Source organism: Ipomoea nil, unplaced genomic scaffold (assembly GCF_001879475.1).
Source record: "Ipomoea nil cultivar Tokyo-kokei standard unplaced genomic scaffold, Asagao_1.1 scaffold0865, whole genome shotgun sequence".
NCBI lineage: Eukaryota > Viridiplantae > Streptophyta > Magnoliopsida > Solanales > Convolvulaceae > Ipomoea > Ipomoea nil.
Genome location: NW_017617293.1, coordinates 640,001 through 665,115, shown reverse-complemented (window position 1 = coordinate 665,115; position 25,115 = coordinate 640,001). Strand labels below are relative to the sequence as shown.

Genomic DNA, 25,115 nt, shown 5'->3' with positions numbered 1-25,115 from the left:
GGATTCAACTCTTGCTGCTACGTACATAATAATTAAGAAACAAAATAACTTTTGTCTATTATGCTAAGCATTGACGGTTTGGGCCATGATATTAGGATTAGATTAAATTGAATTTAAAGAATTAAACTAAAAACATATTATAACTAAATAAAATATTTATTTTGCTTATTAATTATTAAATTCCAAAAAGAAATAATTATTATAAAATAGTAAATAATTAATATAAAATTATTAAAAAGATGTACTTAAAATATGAGGGTAAAATATGCCTATCAATGAGATACACACTCGGAGTCGTTCTCAGGCTGCACCTTCTATTTTAACGGCTCAGGTTTGTCCTTCGGATCCCACTTGTTACACTCAGGCTGTTAAACTTTCAGAATGGCGAGAGGCTATGGATTAGGAATTGAATGCCCTACTACAACATTAGACTTGGCAACTTGTGTCATCTCAGCCAGGCATGAACATTATTAGGTGTAAGTGGGTTTTTCGTACAAAACGGAAAGCTGATGGTTCCATTGAGAGGCATAAGGCCAGACTTGTAGCAAAAGGGTTTAATCAAGTGCCAGACCAGGACTTCTTTAACACTTTTAGTTCATTGGTTAAACCAACCACAATCAGGTTACTTCTTTCTCTTGCTTTATGATCTGGGTGGACTATTAAACAATTGGATGTTCATAATTCTTTCTTGAATGGTCATCTCTCTGAACCTGTGTATATGAAGAAACCACCTGGATATATTGATGCTTCCTATCCAAATCATGTATGCCTACTAAAAAGGTCTCTTTATGGATTAAAACATGCTATCTGAGCTTGGTTTAATCGTTTGCACACCTTTTTAGTATCTATTGGTTTTCAGGCATCCAAAACGGATGTGTCTCTTGTTTACTACTCACAGGGATCTGATTGTGTATATCTACTTGTTTATGTGGATGATATTCTTATGATGGGAAGTGATACGAATCTAGTTCTTCAACTAGTTTTGAAACTCTCTGCTGCATTTAAAACAAGGATCTTGGTGAACCGTGTTTTTTTTTTTTCTTGGAATTGAGGCAATTAAATACAATGATGGGATTTTACTTTCCCAACAGAGATACATGCATGATATTTTAAATCGTGCTGGAATGACAGACTGCAAGTCCTTGTCCACTCCCATTCCCACGTCAAAATCTATTCCCATTTACGCAACTCCACATGATGATCCTACACAGTACATGCAGGAGTTTAGCGCGTGCATTACAGTATTTAACCATCACTCGTCCTGATCTGTCCTTTTGCAGTCAATAAGTTATGTCAACACATGCATGTGTCTATAGTTACTCACTAGGAACAACTAAAGAGAGTATTACGGCATGTTAAAGGAACTGTTAATTTCGATCTACGAGTCAGGAAGTCGTCTTCAAGAAAATTCATGCCTTCTCTGATTCTGACTGGGCCGGCTGTCCGGAGGATAGAAAATCCACAAGTGGCTTTGCTACTTTTCTTGGATCTAATCTTGTATCATGGGTCTGCAAGAAACAAAGAAATGTTGATAGATCTTCTACTGAGGCTGAATATAAAGCTCCATGCTGAGGTAATTTGGATCATGTCTCTTCTGCGTGAAGTCCGTGTTATAGGGATTTCGGTTCCCAAATTATGGTGTGATAACCTTGATGCTACATATATGTGTGCCAATCCCATCTTTCATGCCCGCACCAAACATGTAGAGATAGATTATCACTTTGTACGAGATAAAGTTGCTACTGGAGAGATTCAAGTAAATTTCATCTCAACAAAACATCAACTTGCAGATATATTCACCAAAACCTTGCCTGGTCCTAGATTTTCTTTTCTCAGAGACAAGCTACAAGTTACAAGTGTATCATGTGCTTGAGGGGAAGTATTAGGACTAGTATTATGATTCTTGTATTTGAGTCATGACTCCCTATTCTAGTCTCCCTATGATTCCTCTTGTATATATTCCCCCTGTCTATACAATTGTAAACTAAGTTCATTCAATACAGTTTTATACACTTCTCATCATCCCAAGTCCAACATTCCAACAGTTCCAATTAATTTGTTTAACTTGAGGCTAAGTTAATATTATTATTTTTTTAATAGACTCTATTACAAGGTAGTATCTGTTCTATACTTTCTCTAACTGAGACTAAGTTATTTAACATATCTAATAACTAAAAACTAATAAGTGTGAATAAAAATTATATCTTTTATTTATGTCCTTTTTTCCGATATATATTTTAATACATCATGCTATAAGAGTTTTACTATACAATATTTTGGTCAAATATATCCTACCGTTATAACTTTTGTTATCTTTTCCAACTATTGTTGTCATGTACATGCATGTATCCATATACTTTCTTATCTTCTTAAATGGTAATAATATATAGACATTATACATTAGAGTACTATAAAAATTATTTCCTAAAATATAAATATCAAAATTATAAAAATAGTTTACATCATCATCATGAGAAATTAAAAAGCAACAACAAGGAGAGCATATTTTTTAAAAAGCAAGCCCCTAGTCTAAACATAAGCAGCAAAAGCTATCAAAGATAGAGCTAGATGAACTAGATCTCGAGGTCCCAGCTCTGCCTGGTTCACTTCTTCTTCAAAACTGTACCTGCAAAGAAAAGGCTTCATCTCTGTAGCTAGGCCACAGATCAGCCAACATAAATCTGCACAGCAGATATGCCATTATGGCTTCATCTCTGCTTCCAGTCGCTCAACAGTCTGTATACCCTCAAGGTTGCCCAGACATGCAACCCATCATTGGGTTTTTGCTTTTTCCATTCATGTGTAGAACAGCCCTCAGCCTCTCAGCTTCACAGAGCTGTTCCCACATCAACTAAAGCCCCAGATAGAAGAGACCACATTTTATTATTATGTTATGAGACCAGCCTCATGCAACTTGCACTCATCAGCTGGCCTCTCAAAAGGAGCTAGATCAGCTCACTAACAGAAAAACAAAGTCTGCCTATATTTACTCCAACCTGCAAATCAGAACCAAACCTCACATAAGCTCCTTCTTTATACTTCCTCCACCACTTTCCACACTCTCATTTTAAAACCTTCCTTATATATTCTCAACATACTCATCTCCAATTTTTACAATCTGATCTGTCAATCCTTCCTTATTCCTCCCTGTCCCCTCAGAATTATTCAAGAGCCAAGGCAACTGCTCCATGAGGGACAGTCCCTCTTGGACTTTTCTAAAGGTTTTAAGGGTAATGGCCCCTTCAGTTGCATGCACAACCTCCTCAAGGAACCCCCACCCTGAGCTCATCACTACAGTGTGCAGCTCCCTCATCATCATAACCAAAAAACCCCTCAGATGATGCAACTGCACCATCCTCATCAGGCTATTAAATCCCAGGATCCCAAGTCATAGAATCCAACCAGCTCATCTTAGACAATCCACCCCAGGCACAAACACAAAATGGGAGCTAGGATAGATCCAAGCCCCCTAGGATGACCCCCATTTTTCCTAAAAACAATGTTAGAACCTTGCAGGGACGGAGCCAAGTGGGGGGGGGGGGTGGCAGGGGGTCAGCTGGCCCCCCACCCCACCCCCACCCCCACCCCCACCCCATATATAATTTTTGTATGTATGTATGTATGTATATATAGTATATGTGTTAGTATTAGTAAAATAAAACTATTAAATGTCAACAAGAGTTAATTTAAATAAGTTGGTTGAGCACATGTTGAGTCATGGCAAGGCAGATAGCCACCCCATTGACTTTCTCAGAACATGATTCCCTTCTAACACCTTGGGCAGTATTTCCAAGATAACTCAGATCAATGTCTCTCCAATTGTTAGCCTCAAACATCACCTTGAACAAGTTCCTTCCTTGACACCAAGACCAGCAGTCCCTGATCATCCCCTGAATAAGTTCATTTAACTCTTGCCCCTCATTCAGTGAGTAGACCCCAGCAAGACAAAAGCCTCCTATAGAGTTTCTCACAAAAAAGGAGCAAGATTTCACATCATCATCAGTTGCCCAGTTCACCTTAATTCCTCCTGGCTTAGGTCTACACCAGCTTGATCTTTGAACCACCCTTCCACATCCAAAAGATTCAGCCTTCCTCATGATAACCTTCCAATTAGGAGGGAGAGGATCCCAGTGTGGCTACTTCCTTTGAATACATTCAGCCATGTTCTTGGTCACTTTATAGATAATTCTAGCTACAGATGGTCTTCCTCCCCCAAACTTGCAGTGAGTAAAATTAACCCACAGTTCCCACAAAATCAGAACAGGTAACCTCTGAGCCATGAACCTTAGCATTCTATTTCTCACTTTGTAAGTCCACCATTCATAACACACGTCTCTCAGACTACTTTGGTAGTTTGACTTTGAACCTAGAAAGTCACAAATTTTTTGTTTATGGTAATGTAGAGAGTTTTAAAGGAAATCGGTAAAGCGTTATTAATATTGAATTAATTCATTAATAGAGGATTAATAGATTAATTCAATTGGGTAGTTTTGGACATTTTAAAAGGCTAGCACCTTTTGGGCACACGCAAGACTTTGAGAGTGTTTGGTAAATGGTTGTTAGCTAATAGCATTAGCTAGAAAAATGTTTGGTAAATTAGCTGTTAGTGGTTAGTTGTTAGCTGATTACATAAAAAATGGCTTTCTTAACAAAATTTATTAAAAAAGCTACTTTGAACAGCTTTTTGAATTTTAGTATTCTGGAACAATAAGTTGTTACAAAAAGCTAATTAATCAAATACTCATATTTATCGTTTAACCAAGTCAAAAAATTAATAGTGGTCAGATAAGCCAAAAATGACTAATAGGCTAACTATTTTATCAAACATGACCTATGTAAATAGTGTTGCCCTATTCTTGAACACCAAAGTTTTTTTTGTCATAAAGAAAAGAAAATACTTTCACGTAAAATATTTGGAATTTTTGTGCTCTCGCGTGTCCGGCCAGTGAATGGACTAGAGACCGGATGTTTGGACGGTTCAATAAATTCACCATTCGTTAAAGCACACTTCAGGGTAATGATTTTCTACTTCCAATTAACGTAAAACCATTGCAATTTTTTTTTATGCTTTCGTTGCGTGTCGAATTTTAAAGCACACTTAAGATACTTGTCTTTTCAAGAAAGAGCCTTGAAAGTCGAATTTTAAAGATAAGTTGCAAGCAGCAATTGAAGGCAATTAGGGATAGAAATTGGCCGAGCTGATTCGGGCATTAGAAAAATGGGCATGGGCATGCTATGGAAATCAAAAGCTTCAATTTGGGCCTGAGCTTGTATGTAGGTTTTTTGTTAGGTTCAAGCCTGAGCCTACACTTTGCATGACTTGGCCTGAAGTCTTTATAAAACTTTTGGACTATTATGCCATGGACCCGTGTCACCTTTGCATCGTGGACACGAGTCAAATACGACACTGTTCTGCAATTAGAGAGTAACGGTATCGTTACTGGCACCGTTTTTCCTCCACCAATCAGATTTTTTTAAAAAAAAAAAATTGTCAAAAGAATTCAGCGACATAAAAAATTGTGAATATACTGTTACGTAGTTGTGAATATAGAGTTTTGCAGTTGTGAATATAGAGTTCAAGAATTATGAATATAGAGTTCAAAAAGTATGAATATAGAGTTCTATAATTATGAACATAGAGTTCTGTAATTGTGAATATAGAGTTCAATAATTGTGAATATGGAGTTCAAAAATTATGAACATAGAGTTCTAGAATTATGAACATATAGACTTCTAGAGTTCAAAAATTATGAAGATAGAGTTCTATAATTATGAATAGACTTCTAGAGTTAAAAAATTATGAACATAGAGTTCTATAATTATGAACATAGAGTTCTGTAATTGTGAATATAGAGTTCAATTAATCATTGTGAATATGGAGTTAAAAAATTATGAACATAGAATTCAGTAATTATGAACATAGACTTCTATAATTGTGAATATAGAGTTTTGGCGGAAGACAAACGCCGTTAACGGAGAAAGAAATCAATTTTTTTTATAATTGACACGGCATCGTTTTCCACCAAAACGACACTATTTTGGAACCCTGTCCACCTTGCAAGGTAGACACGGTTCCACAACATAATTTGCCGTCTATTTAATATGTAGGCCATTAAAAAGGCGTTAAAGTAGGTCCTACTATTTAAGGTCTACATGTTAAAGCCTTTTAACGCATACATGTAAAAATTTTTAAAAAAAAAAAAAAAAAAAAAAAAAAAAACCTAATACATAACTCACACCGCATAAATATATTATCACAAATCCATGTATCATATTATAAAATTACAATCAATCAATGACCATAAAATGAAAAAAATCATAAGTTCATAATACAATATCCAACAACACAAGTTTAATAACTAGAAGTTCATATAATACAAAATTCAATAAATACAAATTTAATAACCACAAGTTCATAATACAAAAATCCAACACAAGTTTAACAACAACAAAATCATAAGTCCATAATACAAAAATCTAACATAAGTTTAATAATGTCTTGAAAATCCATCAACAACAACAATGTAAACATAATAGCTTTCAAAATGAAAACAAGTCACGACTTCAGCATAATTTCCTCTTGTTCAGAATCCTCCTACACAATGAAAAATAAATTGAGAATAAATAATTAAGTCCATTACAAGTTCAACGTGCTCATAATTCATAAATCATAACTATAAAGTAATAAGTAGTAATATAAAATAAGATTCTTACCTTTTGTTTTTCTTCATTGTTATGAAACCAATCCGATCCCCATCACAAATAAGAGCTTCAATAGATTGTTCATTTAATCTTGCACGATATTCATCAATCACCCTTCCCCCGGCACTAAATGTGGATTCAGATGCTTCACTTAAAAATTGAAATAGGAATAACTAGTATATCAACATCCATCTTTGATAAAACTTTAAACTTTTCACTATTATCTTTCCACCACTCCAAGGCACAAAGAGATGAATAAGAAGAAGAAAGAATAAAAAGATTTTCCTCAAGATAAATCTCCAACGAACTCTAATTTTATAAGAGGAATTGATTGGTTTTGGTAGATCACAATCAATAACTCTTGCATCCCTTTATCGTACACCATCAACCACAGTGGTGCTTTCAACATCGAATTCACCGTCTACTGGATGTTTGGACGGTTCAATGAATTGACTATTCGTTAAAGCACGCTTCAAGAGTAATGATTTTCTACTCCCAATTAACGTAAAATCATTGAAAGCTTTTATTTATTTTTTATTTTTTATGCTTTAGTTGCATGTATTATGTATTTTTCTAACAGATACTTGCCTTTTAATTTCAAGAAAGAGCCTTGAAAGTCAAATTTTAAAGATGAGTTGCAAGCAGCTATTGGACGCAATCTACAGTTACCAAATTCAGATACAAAATATTTTATTGTCAAATGGGAGATTCAAATTGGTTTCCCTCAGAAGGAGATAAAACGATGAGATACATATCATGCAGCTAGCTAGCTGCTCAGGCTGTCCCGTGACTTGACTCTCATACCACTTGCTTGTTATATCAAACAACGCTTATTACTACGTCAAAGTTATAGTTTATAATGAAGACCAAACTTTATTTTCTTATACCACAACATTTTTTTTTTAAAAAGCAGTGTATTGGACTTATTTAGTTCTTCAAGTCTTAGCTCAACAATTCCCTAACTACTTTGGTGCTGGACTATTGGACTCTTCACCAACCTCCAACCAACATAGAAATTGACACTAGGATCCATCGCAATACACAATATAGGTAGAATGTTTTAACAAGCGGTAGCTGTTGTTGATTTGTTAATCAAAGATATGATCACATTATGTGGTCAAATAATGAAATCATACACATCTATACAACCATGGAAAACGTTATTTAATACGGAGTAACTGATAGATCAGTGTGGACATTCACCCATGAATAGTGTGACATGCATAGTCACTTGCTAAATTGTGTTGTACTTCATCAGTATATATACTAGTATTTTAACAGATAATTCGCATATTAATATTTGAGTTCATGTTCTCAACAACGAATTGTAGTATAGGTTTTTTTAAAGCTTCTTAAATGTCATCTAGTCGGTGTCTTTGTATATTAATTAATGAATTGTTTACATGCATATTAATGCCAGTTGGAAATCACTATTTAATTACTCATCAACCACATCTGTCGCATACCCATCTAATTGAAAGTACATACTTAATATGAAATGAATTAGAACTTTGATTGTAACAACAATCTTGTCTTGAAATTAAAGGGAAAATACGAAGCAGTCTCCTCCCTCCTCTGTCTGAACCTATATCTTCCTCCACCGACTGTAACTTCTGCATACTTCATTACACACCATAGCCCGGTTAAAATCAAGAAGACCAAATAAGCAGACTAGGAATTAAATTTGTAATTTTGTGATTACAAAGTCAGCGACGTAACCTACTTGGCTGAGATTACCGTAACATCAACAATCTTTAATTTGATACATAGTTATAATTAGCTTGCTACAGTAATGGTGAAATGCAATGGAATCAGCTACTTATGTTGGACTCTCCGGTCGAAATGCTCTTCATGTAGCAATATTATCTCAAGGTATAAATTGAAATTAAAAACCGTAGCAAGGTAACTAGGTATACTTTATGAATGGAAATATATAACTGTTTAAAATGAATGAAAAAAAATAATGACTGATCTCTTTTATTAACCAATCAAAAATATAACAATGGAGTAAACAAATATAACAGAGAGGGTCACACTTGTGTGAGACCGTCTCACATACTCTTATCCATGAGACGGGTCGAGTCAATATGCATATGTAGTACTTATATTAGCAAATGTAATACTAAATCAGGAATAAAATGTTTGTTACTTATAAGGAAAAAACATAGTACTTTTGAAGACAAATGTAATACTTTTATATTTTAAATTAAAAATATTACTTTTTTTTTTTTAAATTAAAAGTATTATATTTTCCTTATTATAAGTAATGTTGCACTTATAAAAGAAAATTTAATACTATTAATGAAAAATGTAATACTTTTAGGTCAAAATATAAAAGTATAGTATTACATTATTCCATATAAGTAATAAGTATTTGAATAGAAACCAACTATTGTTGTGAGTTTGTTACTTTTACGCTTGTCATGAAGAAGACATGAATGTTGGGAACATTTATGAGGCAAAAGCTTTGTTATTGTCTTTTGACAAGTATCCCACATTGGAAAGCTAGCCCATCTTTTCTCACCTTTTAAACACCAACTCATTTTACAAGGTTTAAAGTGTTATGGAGGGAAATAGGGGGAAACCACGCGCGCGCCGCTGCCGCCGCCTCCCGGCTCGCGCGCGTCGCAGTGTGGTTTTCGTGGACTAACTAGTCACCTTGTCCGCTCTTCTTTCTATTCTACAGAACGTGAGCGCACAAGGCGCTAGTCCGCTCTTCTTTCTATTCTACAGAACGTGAGCGCACAAGGCGCTAGTCTTGTCCACACTCCACTCTTTGCGCGATAGTTTTATGGATGAGAGGGGATGGGCGGTTATAGCCGCTCTTCTTTCTATTCTACAGAACGTGAGCGCACAAGGCGCTAGTCTTGTCCACACTCCACTCTTTGCGCGATAGTTTTATGGATGAGAGGGGATGGGCGGTTATAGCTTCCAGTATATAAACCACCCTTCCCCATCATTCCAGAAGACACTAACGAAAATTCCCGCAACCACTCCTGAGCTCTGCAGTTCTGTGTTGAACCTGTCGAAAACTTGCGATTCCCTGGTCGTAAAGGTTTTTAAGGTAGTGTTCTAAGAACACGACACAGAAACCTTATTCCGTTTCCATCTTCGTTAAAAACCATCCTCAAAGTTGCTGCTTTCGCTCACCTGAAACCAACAATTAAAAACCTTTACCTGCGAATTCAGCAATGGCTCAAGAGACAAATCACGCCTCTGATGTCACGCCCATCCAACCTCTCACTGGAGGTCTGAACTACAGAAGATGGTCCGCAAAACTGATGATGCTACTAGAGTCAAAAGACGTCGATTATGTGATAATCGAAGATCCTGCAAAATTCACCATGTCTGATGTGTAGTCCCCAGCTTCATCTGCCCAGAAGGATACTCAGGTAATGGCTTCTGATGACTCTACTGATCCTAATGCAACGTCAGCGGTGTCCTCAGATCCCATGTCGACATCAACAGAGCCATCCTCAGTATCCCAGGCTGTTCGTGCGAAATACGAAAAGGACAACAAAACTGCTCGCACTGCCATACTTCAGCGCATCTCGGATCCTTTGTTTGACATGTTTGCTAAGCATAAGTCAGCAAAGCTAATTTGGGACCTACTTAAGGAAAAGTATGGCGGTGACGATGCAGGAAGAAGGAAGTATGCAGTTGGACGTTGGCTGCACTTCATGATGACAGATACCAAACCAATTGTTGATCAGGTACATGAATTTGAGAACCTCGTAGCAGATATGAGGGCAGAAGGAGGTGAAGTCAATGATGTTGTTCTGTGTGATTCACTAATTGACAAGCTTCCTGAGTCCTGGGTAGACTTTAAGAACAAAATGAAGCACGATCGACGTACTTATACCCTGCAACAGCTTATCAGCAGTCTCAACATTGAAGAAGAGAACCGTTTGGTTCACAATGCTGTAACTCCTACAGGTAATTTTAAAGCAAATGTTGTTGAAACTAATGCAGGCTATAATAAGCCAAAAGCAGGTAATAACAGTAGAAACCAAAGGAAAAATTCCAAATCCAACAACAGCAACAACCGTGTCAAAAGTGGCCAAATTCAGAAAAAAGGGAAAGGTTCTGGGGAATGCTACGTTTGTGGTAAAAGTGGCCATCATGCTGCCCAATGCTATCACCGCAAAGGAGGCACGAGCCAGAACACTCAAAAACCATCCGCTGAAGGGCCTAAGAGCCAAGCTCACATAGTGGAAGACGAAGAAAACTCAGAAAAATTTGCAGCAGTAATAACTGAGGCTAACACGGTAGAAGATCCAGACGAGTGGGTCGTAGACACAGGAGCATCACGCCACTTCTGCAACAATAAAGATCTCTTCAAGGAGTTCGAACAAATCAATGGAAGTGAACAAGTGTTCATGGGAAACTCCAGCGTATCCTAGGTATGTGGTAGAGGAAAAGTAGAAATAATGCTTGGGTCTGGGAAGCATATAATTTTACAGAATGTGCTCTTTGTTCCCACCCTGCGTAGAAATTTGATTTCTGTAGGCCCGTTTAATAAGGCCGGAACTAAACTAGTCTTTGAGTCTGACCGAATGGTCTTGACTAGACGTGGAGTCTTTCTGGGTAAGGGATATTTACGTGGAGGGCTTTTTGTGCTAGATGTCATGGTAGTTAGAAAGCACTCTGATGTAATTGGTTCTGAAAACCTCATCCCAGCTTCGCATGTTCAAAACGTTAATAAGAATGCATCTTCTCCTGCTTATATTACTGTCTCTTTAGATATGTGGCATGGTAGGTTAGGACATGTTGGCACAAAATGTTTAAACAGAATGAGAAGCATGAATTTGTTTTCAAATATATCTAATGATACATGTACACAATGTGAAATCTATGCTGAAGCAAAGTTTGCCAGGAAATCGTTTTCAAATGTGAATTCTCGTGTTACATCTGTATTAGAATTAATTCATACTGATTTAGCTGACTTTAAAACTACTGAAAGTAGAGGTGGAAAACGATATTATATTACATTCATTGATGACTTCTCCCGATTCGCAAAAGTATATTTACTAAGAACAAAAGATGAAGCCGAAGGGAAATTTATAGTCTTTAAAACTGAAGTAGAAAATCAGTTAGACAAGAAAATTAAACGACTTCGATCCGATAGAGGGGGAGAATATGAATCTAATTCTTTGAGATCTCTGTGTGAATCCTCGGGCATTATTCATGAAATAACTACCCCTTATACTCCGCAACAGAATGGCATTGCCGAGAGAAAAAACAGAACACTCAAAGAAATGATAAACGCAATGTTAATCAGTTTTGGTGCACCAGACTCCTTGTGGGGAGAAGCTGTTCTAACAGCAAACCATATCCTAAACAGGGTCCCGCACAAAGGATTTGAAAAAACTCCTTACGAGCTTTGGAAAGGGCACGCTCCAAATCTCAAATACCTAAAGGTATGGGGATGTTTGGCCAAAGTAGGATTACCATCCTTCAAAAGGCCAAACTTGGGACCTAAAACGTTAGATGCCGTGTTTGTAGGGTATGCCAAGAATAGTGCAACATACAGATTTATGTGTTCGGAAAACCGTGCTATGTGTGAATCTAGAGATGCCATATTCTTTGAACACGTATTTCCGTTAAAGAATGCTAATGATTCACCTGTTGTTAGAATTCAAGATACGCAGAATATCTTTCCCAGTTTTCCAACTAACTCTGAGGAGCCAAGGAGAACCAAAAGGCCTAGAGTTGAGAAGAACTTTGGCTCTGACTTCTTAACATATGTAACTGAGTTGAAAGATCTAAATGAACTTTGCGATCAACTCATATGTCAATTAGTCCTAGAAGAAGAGCCCAAGAGCTTCGAAGAAGCAATGCGCTCAGTAGATTCCATATTGTGGAAAGAAGCAGTTAAAAGTGAGATGGACTCCATTCAGTCTAACCACACTTGGGAACTGGTCAATAGACCTAAAGGGTGTAAACCAATTGGCTGTAAATGGATTTTCAAAAGAAAGTTGAGACCAGATGGGTCAATCGAATGATTCCAGGCCAGACTAGTCGCCAAAGGCTACACACAAAAATTCGGTGAGGATTATTTCTATACATACTCACCAGTAACAAAAATAGCAACCATTCGTGTTCTATTTGCTCTGGCTTCTTCTCACAGGTTGATAGTTCATCAAATGGATGTAAAGACAGTCTTTTTAAATGGTGAACTGGAAGAAGAAATCTACATGGAACAACCTCCTGGCTGTGTTGATCCAGGACAAGAAGGGAAAGTATGCAGACTTAAGAAGTCTCTATACGGCTTAAAACAAGCCCCGAAACAATGGTATGAAAAATTTCATAAAACATTGCTAGATTTGGGTTATTGTACTAATAGATCAGATGCGTGCCTATACTCTAAAGAGATAGAATCAAGCACAGTGATAATATGTCTATATGTAGATGACATGCTGATCTTTAGCTCAAGTCTTGAGGCTATAAATGAGACTAAAAGAACTCTTTCTAACAAGTTTGAAATGAAGGACTTAGGGGAAGCCGATGTAATTCTGGGAATAAAAGTCACAAAGACTGGTAATGGCTATTTGCTGTCACAAAGCCATTAAACTGAGAAACTTTTGAAGAAGTTTAACAGTTATGAGGTAACTCCGGCTAAAACCCCCTTTGATCCAAGTATCAAACTATCGAAAAATGTAGAAGATAGTGTGTCTCAAGATGAGTACGCAAAAATAATTGGGAGTCTAATGTTTTTAATGAATTACACTAGACCTGATATTGCGTTTGCAGTGAACAAACTCAGTCGCTATACTCACAGCCCTAGTACTTCGCATTGGGATGCTTTGAGAAGAGTACTACGATACCTGAGAGGCACCGTGGACTGGGGTCTTAATTACAGAGGACATCCAGCAGTGCTAGAAGGGTTTTGTGATGCAAACTAGATAAATGATAGTGATGATGTAAGCTCAACTAGTGGATATGTGTTCACTATGTGTGGAGCAGCCATCTCATGGAAATCAACCAAACAATCATGCATTGCTAGGTCAACTATGGAAGCCAAATTCATAGCTCTGGACCTGGCAAGCCAAGAAGCTGAGTGGCTGAGAAACCTACTGGCAGACGTGCCGTTGTGGGGGTGTCCAGCACCGGCTGTTCTTATGCATTGTGATTCACAAACCGCCATTTGTGTTGCACAAAATAGTGTCTATAATGGAAAGAGAAGACACATAAGAGTCAGACATGAGTCTGTAAGGCAACTAATATTAAATGGGGTGATCACAATGGAGTTTGTGAGATCCGAAAGGAATATAGCAGATCCTTTCACAAAAGGCTTAAACAAGAAAGCCATCCTTGATACTTCAAGGGAGATGGGTTTGAAACCCAATGATGTAAGCAATGAGTGATGGACCACTTTGAGGACAAATAAACTCACTGAAAACTTACTACAAGGAAAACTGTAAAAACAGTAAGTACTCTGTAGCCCGTTATGGGTGGTCTATATCGAGATAGACTTGACAGAGTTGATGTCTAGGTTGAGCTAGACAAACAGGGACTCTTTAAAGAGTTAACAAGTGCATATAAGTTCAAAACTCAGTAAACTGACGAGTTCAAGATCCAATTCACTCTCGGATGACAAGTTACTTAAATGTCACTTCATGGCAGTTCAAGTTCCGTACACTGACATGTAAATTAGCTCTTGTGATAGCTCAGGTATTCTTGGGTATAGCTTTACCCCATGAAATGTGTGGGGGATTGTTGGGAACATTTATGAGGCAAAAGCTTTGTAATTGTCTTTTTACAAGTATCCCACATTGGAAAGCTAGCCCATCTTTTCTCACCTTTTAAACACCAACTCCTTTTACAAGGTTTGAAGTGTTATGGAGGGAAATAGGGGGAAACCATGCGCGTGCCGCCGCCCCCTATTTTCGTGGAATAACTAGTCACCTTGTCCGCTCTTCTTTCTGTTCTACAGAACGTGAGCGCACAAGGCGCTAGTCTTGTCCACACTCCTCTCTTTGCGCGATAGTTTTATGGATGAGAGGGGATGGGCGGTTATAGCTTCCAGTATATAAACCACCTTTCCCCATCATTCCAGAAGACACTAACGAAAATTCCCGCAACCACTCCTGAGCTCTGCAGTTCTGTGTTGAACCTGTCGAAAACTTGCGATTCCCTGGTCGTAAAGGTTTTTAAGGTAGTGTTCTAAGAACACGACACAGAAACCTTATTCCGTTTCCATCTTCGTTAAAAACCATCCTCAAAGTTGCTGCTTTCGCTCACCAGAAACCAACAATGAAGACCAAAGAATAACTTAGACATAAGAATTTATTACTGTTTAAACAACCTATTAAGAATAACCCAAAACCCTTTGAGGTGTTTGTAGTTGTAGGCTTTTAGATTGTGGGAGATGCAATAGATGAGGCATTCATACATTTTGAGGTCATGAAGACTGATTATGGAATTATTGCACCTCAGATTGAACATTATTTGGGGCTGTTAGGTGTTCTTGCAAAATGTGGGCATCTTAGAGAGGCTGAGGAATTCATTGAAAAACTTCCTTTTGAGCCCACAGTTGCTGTCTGGGAGGCACTGATGAATTTTGCTCGCATTCATGGAGATATTGACCTTGAAGACCGTGTTGAGCAATTGTGGAGGGCTAGTCAGGTTCTTGTAGTAAAATTACTCCACCTCCTCCAAAGACGCAGCCAGTCAATATGCTAGAAGGAAAAAGTAGGCTAGCCGAGTATCGTAGTCCCACTCTATACAAGGATGAAGAGAAGATGAGGGCTGCAATGAAAGAGCAGGCCTATGTGCCTGATACCAGATATGTTCTTCATGATATTGATCAAGAGGCGAAGGAGCAGGCCTTGCTATATCATAGCGAGCGCTTAGCCATTGCATATGGTCTCATTAGTACCCCAGCTAGAACACCTTTGCGTATAATCAAGAACTTACGTGTCTGTGGTGATTGTCATAATGCCATCAAGATCATGTCCAGAATTGTTGGGAGAGAGTTGATTGTTAGGGATAACAAGCGTTTCCATCATTTCAAGGATGGAAAATGCTCTTGTGGAGACTATTGGTAGTTACAACAACTGGAACTCGTGATTAGTAGAAACACCTTCAAGGGCTCAATGCCCAACAGGAACCATTACTGTTGAAAGCATCACGATCATGTCAAATGTTAGTTGTTAGGAAGGGATTTATATTTTAGAAGTTGGGGCATGTCTTATACTAGTATGCTATGTAATATTTTTTCTATTCACCTTCAGTAATGGCAACTTGCATCTAGTACTCAAAATGTTGTTATGAAGGGATTTATATTTTAGAAATAATGCAGGCTGGGGAAGCCACAGTTTGTGTGCCTTTACTGGATTCTAAAGTGAATATGCGATTGTATTGGTATTTTAAATATTGGTTTAGGTACAGAATTAGCAAAATCTAAGACAAGATGAGTGGAGCTGCAGCAGGGGAGAGAGGCTCAACAACCACTAAAACACCAGCTGATTTTCTAAAATCTATTCGTGGACGTCCTGTGGTCGTCAAATTGAACTCAGTTGTTGATTATCAAGGTTGGTCACTTGTGCTCTCTACTTGGTGTATCTTCGATTTACTTTGGTATCTTTATTATTTCTGACTATTTATTTGAAGAGAAGCATTGTAGTGAGTTTGTTACTTTTATGCTTGTCATGAAGAAGACATGAAGACCAAAGAATAACTTGGAAATAAGATTTTACTACTGTTAAAACAACCTATTAAAAATAACCCAAAAGACTTACAAGCCTAAGAAAGGCCAAAGTGAGACTCAGGTTCGTTTCTTCCATGGTCCATTTTTGATCATCTACACTCTGACTACTTGTTTCAAAAGAAAAAAAGATAACATTATATCACTCATATTAGGAGATAACAGCTTCAATCTGTTAGAGATGTTGCCATGATATTGCTCCTAGTCCTAGTACTACCTTTCTAAAAAAAGGTAGCCAAATATCAGTTTTGCATTCTATGCAGGAAAGCACTGTTGCATTATGTGCACTTAACAGTTAACATGTGCTAATGCACCTTCATCACATTTTTTCCATTCATTTTTGAGCCTCGTGGTTTCTGTATTTGAGTAAGAGAAAACACAACGGAACTACCACAATACTCAATGAGAAATTACCTATTCTTTGTGATGGAGAAATATGTGGACACAATAATATTTCTGTTGAGTATGACGGGAAGAGTTGTTCTCTTTTCGTTAAAATTTCCTAATCATTGATATGAAAGAGTGCAACTGTTGTTTACATCCAAAAGTCTGTCGTGAAGGATTTGTTTGTTTTGCTCGAGTGATAAGGCCATTTGCATTGTACGTATTTGCTTGTGTTATTGGACTAGTACGCGAAGATACATTATATTCATACATTGCTTTTACCATTCTGTATTTTGCAGGCATTTTAGCGTGTTTAGATGGATACATGAATATTGCAATGGAGCAAACAGAAGAGTATGTTAATGGACAACTGAAGAGTATGTTGAGGGGGATTTGTTAGTACATGTTTTTTATGGTGTTACATCTGCCAGCTCTTTGTCAAGAATTTCAAGCTGGATTATTAGACCAATTAATGTTTTCAAATTCAGTAAATATGAATTGTGTTACATCTGCCAGCTCTTTGTCAAGAATTTCAAGCTGGATTATTAGACCAATTAATGTTTTCAAATTCAGTAAATATGAATTGTGTTACATCTGCCAGCTCTTTGTCAAGAATTTCAAGCTGGATTATTAGACCAATTAATGTTTTCAAATTCAGTAAATATGAATTGTGTTACATCTGCCAGCTCTTTGTCAAGAATTTCAAGCTGGATTATTAGACCAATTAATGTTTTCAAATTCAGTAAATATGAATTGTGTTACATCTGCCAGCTCTGTAGCTTACCCCAGAGCTGTACTTGTGATACCCACAGCCACAACAGTGATTCCTGCAGGGGTGAATTTAGAAATTTTTTTGAGTGAGTGTAAAGTTCAAATGAATTCAAAAAGGGCTATGAAAAAATAATATTAAAATTTGATATAAAGCAAATATATTAGAATAAAGCCGCTTAAAAAATGTTGGATGGCCATGTGAGATCCACAATTATATTGTGGATCGCGGTCCACAAAATTTTGTGGACCATGATCCAAGACGATAGACATTATAGTGTATTTAAATTTATACTGTCTCACGTATTATTTTTATTATATTATCAAATGAAACTGTAATTGAATTGAAATGAAACTGCAGTGTATACAAAATAAAATTGAATAACAATTTCACATATTGGAGTGTATATTGTCCAATAATATTAAAGTTGTGTTGAAATAAAACTACAGTGTATATTTAATAATTGACCGCGGTCCACAGTATAATTTGCCCATGTGAGATGGAGTTCGGTGTTGTTTACTATAGATCAGATGCTTCCACATAGCAACACTTAGCTAGCAAAGGGTTCCAACTAGAAATGGAAAGGTTCAACGGTAACGGTGTGTTTCCATGCATCCTCGTTATTGATTTGGGATACTTCAAAACATTGAGTTAATCCCATTTTTATTTTAGATTTATAGTTAACAGTTTATTATTATTTTTTTTTTATCAAAACATCTACTTTTGATTTTAGTATTATTGTGGCATAATCATTTTTGGTCCTTCATTAACATAACAATTTAGGTTTCGTCAAAATACAAGAGCATTTCAATCTTCAATTTTGATTTTTTTTTTTCAAAAGATAAACACAAAAAATATAGCGGGTCAACCTACATTGTATAAAAAAGATAAAAGTGTACTTGTATTTAACGGCATTTTAATGATTTTCTTGACGGAGGGCAAAAAATGGTTATGACGGATGACAAAAAATTATTATTTCACAATAATGCTAGGATCAAATGGGGATGTTTTGATTAAAAAAAAGGCCAAAAGTGGACTACTACCTATAAATTTAGGACAAAAAACTCTATATATTTTATCACAGCACATTCCATCTATATCCCAGGCTTCGTGAAGGACATTTGGGATTTGCTATTAAGCATCATCCAATAATCTGGGAAACTATTTGATAGGTATTTCTGTTAGAAATAATTATTTCCTAACAATGATTTATATAATAAGAGGGCGTTTGGTTCACGGAATCTTCGATTACTCCAGGTACTAAGATTACATCCAAGAAAGTAATGTGAGATTTTGGGAATCACTGCTAAAAATTTCGCTATTTCCGTCCAACAATAATGTTGGTCGGTAATTTGTAAAAAATCACAGCATTCTGTCGCAAATAGAAGTGGACGGTTTGAATATTAAAGCTTTCACTGCGTATTTCAGCTCATTTTCTTCAACTTTCCTCCATTTTTTCTCTCTTCTCCATTGTAAAATTTGCTTCTTTGTTCGAAATTAGCATGGGTAACAACATATAGAGTTATTTTCGACAAAATATATTCTAAATTCAGGTATGAGTTAAAAATAATAGCTTTTAATTTGTATTTAATTTGTGTCTGTGGATAATATATATGGACATACAATTGCAATGTTATTATATAAAATCATTTATTGTGGTTATATATATACACACATATATATATATATATATATATATATATATATATATATATATATATATATATATATATATATATATATATATATATATATATAAAAGCCAATAATGTTAGGCCCTTAACTGGAACAAAAAAATGTCAGTACTATTGTTTCTTAAAATGAATGATTCATATTATTTTGATTTTAGTATTTTTAATGATTTTCCTTATTTACCCTCTATTATATTATTTTCTTCCCTTAAATAACCTAAATTCCGTTAGTATAAATTTTAGTAACAGAATATTCCGTTAACTATTTTTTATTTTTAACTTACTCATTAATTTATATAAGAATGGTCTTAGGTTTGAACCCCATCACAATTAGAGTTGGAATAATTGTTAAACATATACTAAGAGTATGTTAAAATGTATTAATATATATATAATATAAAATTTAATATAAACTTTGGTCAAATAATTAGTCCGACAAAATACATAACATTCAAAGTTTAGCATCAAAGATTATAAATCAAGAACTTTAAAAATCATTTGATTTTTATGCATTTAAAAAAAAAACAAATTTAGGTTTAGTGTTTTTTTTTCTTTCGTTTAATTAATCTTCTTTTGATTATTTAGATAAGAACAAAACTTAATATTTCAATTATATTTTTGCATTATTGGTATGATTTAGGTCGTTATGGTATTAATATTTTTTGTATGTATTTTTATAATGGTACAATTGTACATTACTTTACAAATATTATTTTTTTTATCAGACAAAATTATTCTTACTTAGACATGCGCGACCTAAGTACAAAGTTGTTCATCATAAATACAATTACACATGGACTCTAAAACGGTAGGACCATTTTCCAAAGAATTGACAATGTTGACATCCTACGGGCTCCAATTGAACAAGTTTACAAATAAAAATTTTATCAATGCATGAAAACTTCAAAAGAAATTTTAAGTTAATTTTTACTACATCATTATAACAATATCTATTGTAACTATATATTTTGAATTATTTATTATCATCCTCTATTGACAGTAATTGTAACAATTGTCATTGACAAACTCTCAAAACAATTTGTCTCAACAACGAATGTATATTAAAAAAAAAAATCAATTATTTCATTATTGTTGATGAAAAGTATGTACGTCAATTTATTACTCTTATTAAATTAAATAAATTAGTAGCTACAACAAAAAATAATACATATATATTTAATTAATTTAAAATTAGATGTCTATAATGCTTTATTTAAAAAATTATTCATTATAAAATGTAAAAGAGATATAATTTCATTATTTATATTATCTTTATTTTCTATAATTCAAATATTCATTTCCTTCAAATTTTTTAATTTATTATATTACTATATTGTCCATTGTCTTCTTTTTACATTATATTGTAATTAAATATCAAAGTTATAATACAAAATATGTTTATATATATATATATATATATATATATATATATATATATATATATATATATATATATATATATATATATTTACCAAGTATTTTATACAAATATAATAAATATTAATATTTTGTTCAATACTTTCACATGATAACCTTCGACAGACATCTCACAACGCATGAAACATCTAGAGGAAAAACTACAACTACCAAATATCAATAGGTGCTTGTAAGATAAAGAGTTAACAGTATAACTAAGATCTCATCATATACACAACAATGCAAATCTAAAGCTTCCTACACCATAATCTCATTGCACAACCAATCCATCTATGCTATACCACCAGTAATCCAATTGCACATGACGGACTACCAATAAAAAAAAAAAAAAAAGAGGACATGTACTGAATATGAAGACAATGACAATGACAATGCTAACTAACAGAGAATTAAGAAAAATTAGAGAAACTTAAACCAAAAGTATTTATTTAGACTATCGATTTTAGACTAGCGTTATTACAAAGTTGCAAATATTTATTTTACTGACGATATAATCAATCTCTCATATATTATCTTGCATTTATATACTTTAAATTACCGATTTAAATAAACAAATTCAACATTTAATTTATTTACCTATACATGAACATCTCCGATATAATATTGAATTATATTGATATACTTTAAAATACTTATTTACAAATAATCATTGGACATTATACTATTCGCGCAAAGCACATAAAAGAACTAGTGTGTGTGTGTATATATATATATATATATATATATATATATATATATATATATATATATATATATATATATATATATATATATATATATATATATATAGAATCGCACTCACATGTGAATGCTTCTCCTAGGCGCGAAATAGGAATGAATTCTGTCCGTCCACGTGTCCAGATCTTGTTGGATCCGTTGGTAGTAAAACAAATAATAATCTAAAAAATAAGATTATTATTTTCTGGAAAAGAAGGGAAGGAAAGATGGAGAATTTGGCTAGTGTTTGGTGTAGGATTTTTAGCAAGAGTCAAGCGATCACTCTTTCCTTAAAACCTTATTTGCCACCTCCCAAAAGTGCTAGGAGCGTTGTGGCCTAGGCTTCCCAGGATAAAACTTGCTGTGATTCAATGTTTGAGCACCCAAACAAGGAATCCGGCGAACAAAGCAAGGTTATGAACACAGTATGACTAAGAAAGGAGTAGAAACAAAGAGTTTTGAGGCAAAAGATGATACTTTCTTGTTGTGTGTTAATCTCTACTGCCCAACTCCTTATATAGGGTGGGAGATTAAATAGCTTTTAATAAGCACTTAAGGACACCCCTCCACCCCCCCTGTAACAACAACCATTAACATGAGTTTCAATTCAAAAATTAAAATTGAAATTAATTTCAAAGAATTAATTCTGTAACAGCAGAATTGAACACCCAACGATCACAACAGGACATGTTTGTACTGGCAAGGGAGAACTTTCGGCCAAAGCAGTTTTGGCCAGTAGGCCGAAACCGTTGGCCGAAACATTAATTTCGGCCATGAATGTTATTTCTCGTCCAAGGTGAAACCATTTTGTTGGTCTCGGTAGAGTTATAGCGAGAGTCTAGAGGGGGGGGGGGGGTGAATAGACTCTTTTCGTGTTTTGCCGAAAAACAACCTTTCGGTGTTTTGGCGCAGCGGAAATGTTAAGTTCGTTTACTTGCTTTGCACTGTTTGTCGTTGTTAGAGAAACTTTCGTGAGAGATGATATGATGCAGGAAATAAATAAAGCAAATAAAGAAATAAGGAGACGAAAGATTTTATAGTGGTTCGGCCAACTTTGCCTACCCCATTCTTCTTCCACAACTTATGAAAGGTTTGCACTATCACTCGTTAGTACAAATACACAATAAGCTTCCTTGATCACTAAGCCGGACAGCTTCCTGCAGGTTTTTCAACTCCACGAGTTTACTCCGCCTCTATCAACTTCTTCTTCAGAGTTGAGATTGGTAGAAAATGAATTATGATTTCTCCAACGTGGTGAAGTCTTGACTGATGAAGGATGGTTGCTTCGTACAAGCTGCAAGACTTCTTCAAGGTGTAAGATGAGGATCAATGGACTTTTTCAAATATCTTAACACCTTAACACTGGTTCGCAAAAGCTTAATGAGAACTTAGAAGTTTTAAGAGCTTTTGCTTGGAGGATAGATCGAGTGAAAAGAACCAGCACCTTCTCAGTTGATGAAGGTGGGTTTATATAGGTGAGGAAAATTTCATCCGTTGGAGGGAGATGAAATTTTCAAACCTAATATCCAGTGGGTAAGGACCTGGAGCTTCCCGCATTAAATGCTCCATTAATGGGTTTTGTACCTTGTAGCCGTTGATGGCATGGATAGCCTTAGAGTTTTGTCTTTTAGCTTTAGAGTAGTACAACATCATTTAATGCTCCTTGGTATGCGTGTCCCATAAGTTGAGGTCCTTTTTGTTCCTAGGATGTTGTCAAATCAGACAGTGAACACATTCTTCTTGTTATTGAAAACGAAGAATGTCTTGAGGGATTATCATAAATAAGACTGTCTTCTCGTGGTAGATGACAACTCCTGATCAACTTTCGTTGTGGACGCTTCATGCTTCGTGTCTTGAACCTTCTTTCATCTTGATAGCCCTAACACCTAAGCATAATTCGTTCTCATGTGTTTGACTAGCTTAACATGAGTTACAGTGTGAGTTATAGCAACTCTCGTCTTGAACGAAAGCAGCGATTAGAAAATAGTAAAGGTTAGGGGTCTACATTCTAGGTTACATTGGTATCATCAAAATCCTATTACAAATGTTCCTAACACATTTCACCAAAATGTTTCGTCCCACCAAAGGAACACTATTAATATTGTTTTTAAACAATGTTGGTGGGGCCATGGTGAAACCATTTCACCAGAAAGAAACAAACATTGATATTGTTTAACAATATTGTTTCGGCCAAGCTGAAACCACGGAACATTGTTGTTTCGTTTGTGTGGCTGAATTGGAATCGATCTCATTTTGAAATTTGATTTGCACCCTTTCCTATGCATGAGAGAGAGCCTCTATGTTATACAATTCAATAAGCCTAAAAAGAGCTCTTGTATAATAGTGAGGCAAATCCTCTTCCCAAACCAATGTGAGACAAAAGCTCAATTTTTCCCTTCATTTTCCAACTCAAATGGGTCTACTTTGAGAATCAATATCTCATTCATCCATTATCCGTTTTGAGCGTACAATATATCAACCTCTTCGTCTCACTACGAAGAACCCGAATCCACTTTGATCCGACCCAAATCGAAAGTGGACCCCACTGATAATTGTACCACAAAATAGCCACTTAACATGCCATTTTAAGCTATTTTTTTTCCAACAACCCCCCACATGAATAAAAATTTGATTTTCAGGGTATTTTGAAATCGGAAACAACTGTGTTCAAACGGTCGATCCCTGCATAGGATATGTAGGGAGTCACTATACCCTTTGAACCTTCCCTTGTGATGACATGTTTACTCTACTGGCTGTACGGTAGAACACGATGTCTTTGAATCGACTGCCGTTTGTGTAGACGATGACATATCTCGCACAGGAACCTCCCAACCATGCTCTTATTCTCACGAGTGTGCCCGTTTTGGTCGTGGGTCACCGTTCCTGGTTCTGCGAGAGTTTCTAAAGAATTGTGCCCAACAATTCTCCTTTGAAGCGACCCTCACTTCTCTCTTACATAGGTGATTCTTTCTCGAGTATCCCGCATACTCAAGAATCATTAAAGCATCAACATGCTAGCCTCGTGCGGGAGTCACTGTTTTAACGAGGAGTGGTAGGGAGTCCGCGACCCCCACAGTGACGCACTCCGTTCCATAATTTAGTTGTCCCATTGAACCTAGGTGCCAGCTAGGTTGGGTATCCACTATAGAACTTTTTAGTCCAAGGGTATTAGACCCATTCCTCGTGTCAACTTCTCCACAACTTCTTTGCCTAACCCTTTGGTCAGCGGATCCGCTATATTGTCTTTTGACTTTACGTAGCCAATCGAGACAACACCAGTTGTGAGCAGTTGTCTAATAGTATTATGTCTCTGACGCATATATCTAGATTTACCATTATACATATGACTCTGTACTCTTCCAATTGTGGCTTGACTATCGCAATGCACACATATTGGAGGTACTGGTCTTTCCCAATTAGGAATATCCTCTAGAAAATGGCGTAGCCATTCAGCCTCTTCACAACCTTTGTCCAAGGCTATCGGCTCAGATTCCATCGCGGATCTAGCTATCACAGTTTGCTTAGAGGATTTCCATGCACCGGCTAGTGTAAACACGTAGCCACTCGTGGACTTAGAGTCCTTAATATCAGATATCTAGTTCGCGTTGCTATACCCTTCAAGTTCAGCGGGATAACTAATGTAGTGCAGTCCAAGGTCACGAGTATACCTCAAGTATCTCATAACATTTACTATTGCCTTCCAGTG

General features: G+C 35.9%; 1 long non-coding RNA gene across 1 annotated transcript in view; it reads left to right on the top strand.

Annotated features, from left to right (window-relative positions):
- The first annotated feature begins 10,773 nt into the window (after positions 1-10,773).
- The window catches only part of LOC109178636, an 18,598-nt gene continuing 4,256 nt past the window's right edge, over positions 10,774-25,115 (top strand). Inside the window, exons 1-2 of the long non-coding RNA XR_002053742.1 lie at positions 10,774-10,785; positions 13,088-13,091. This is a non-coding gene — a long non-coding RNA (uncharacterized LOC109178636). The remainder of the gene's footprint in view (positions 10,786-13,087; positions 13,092-25,115) is intronic.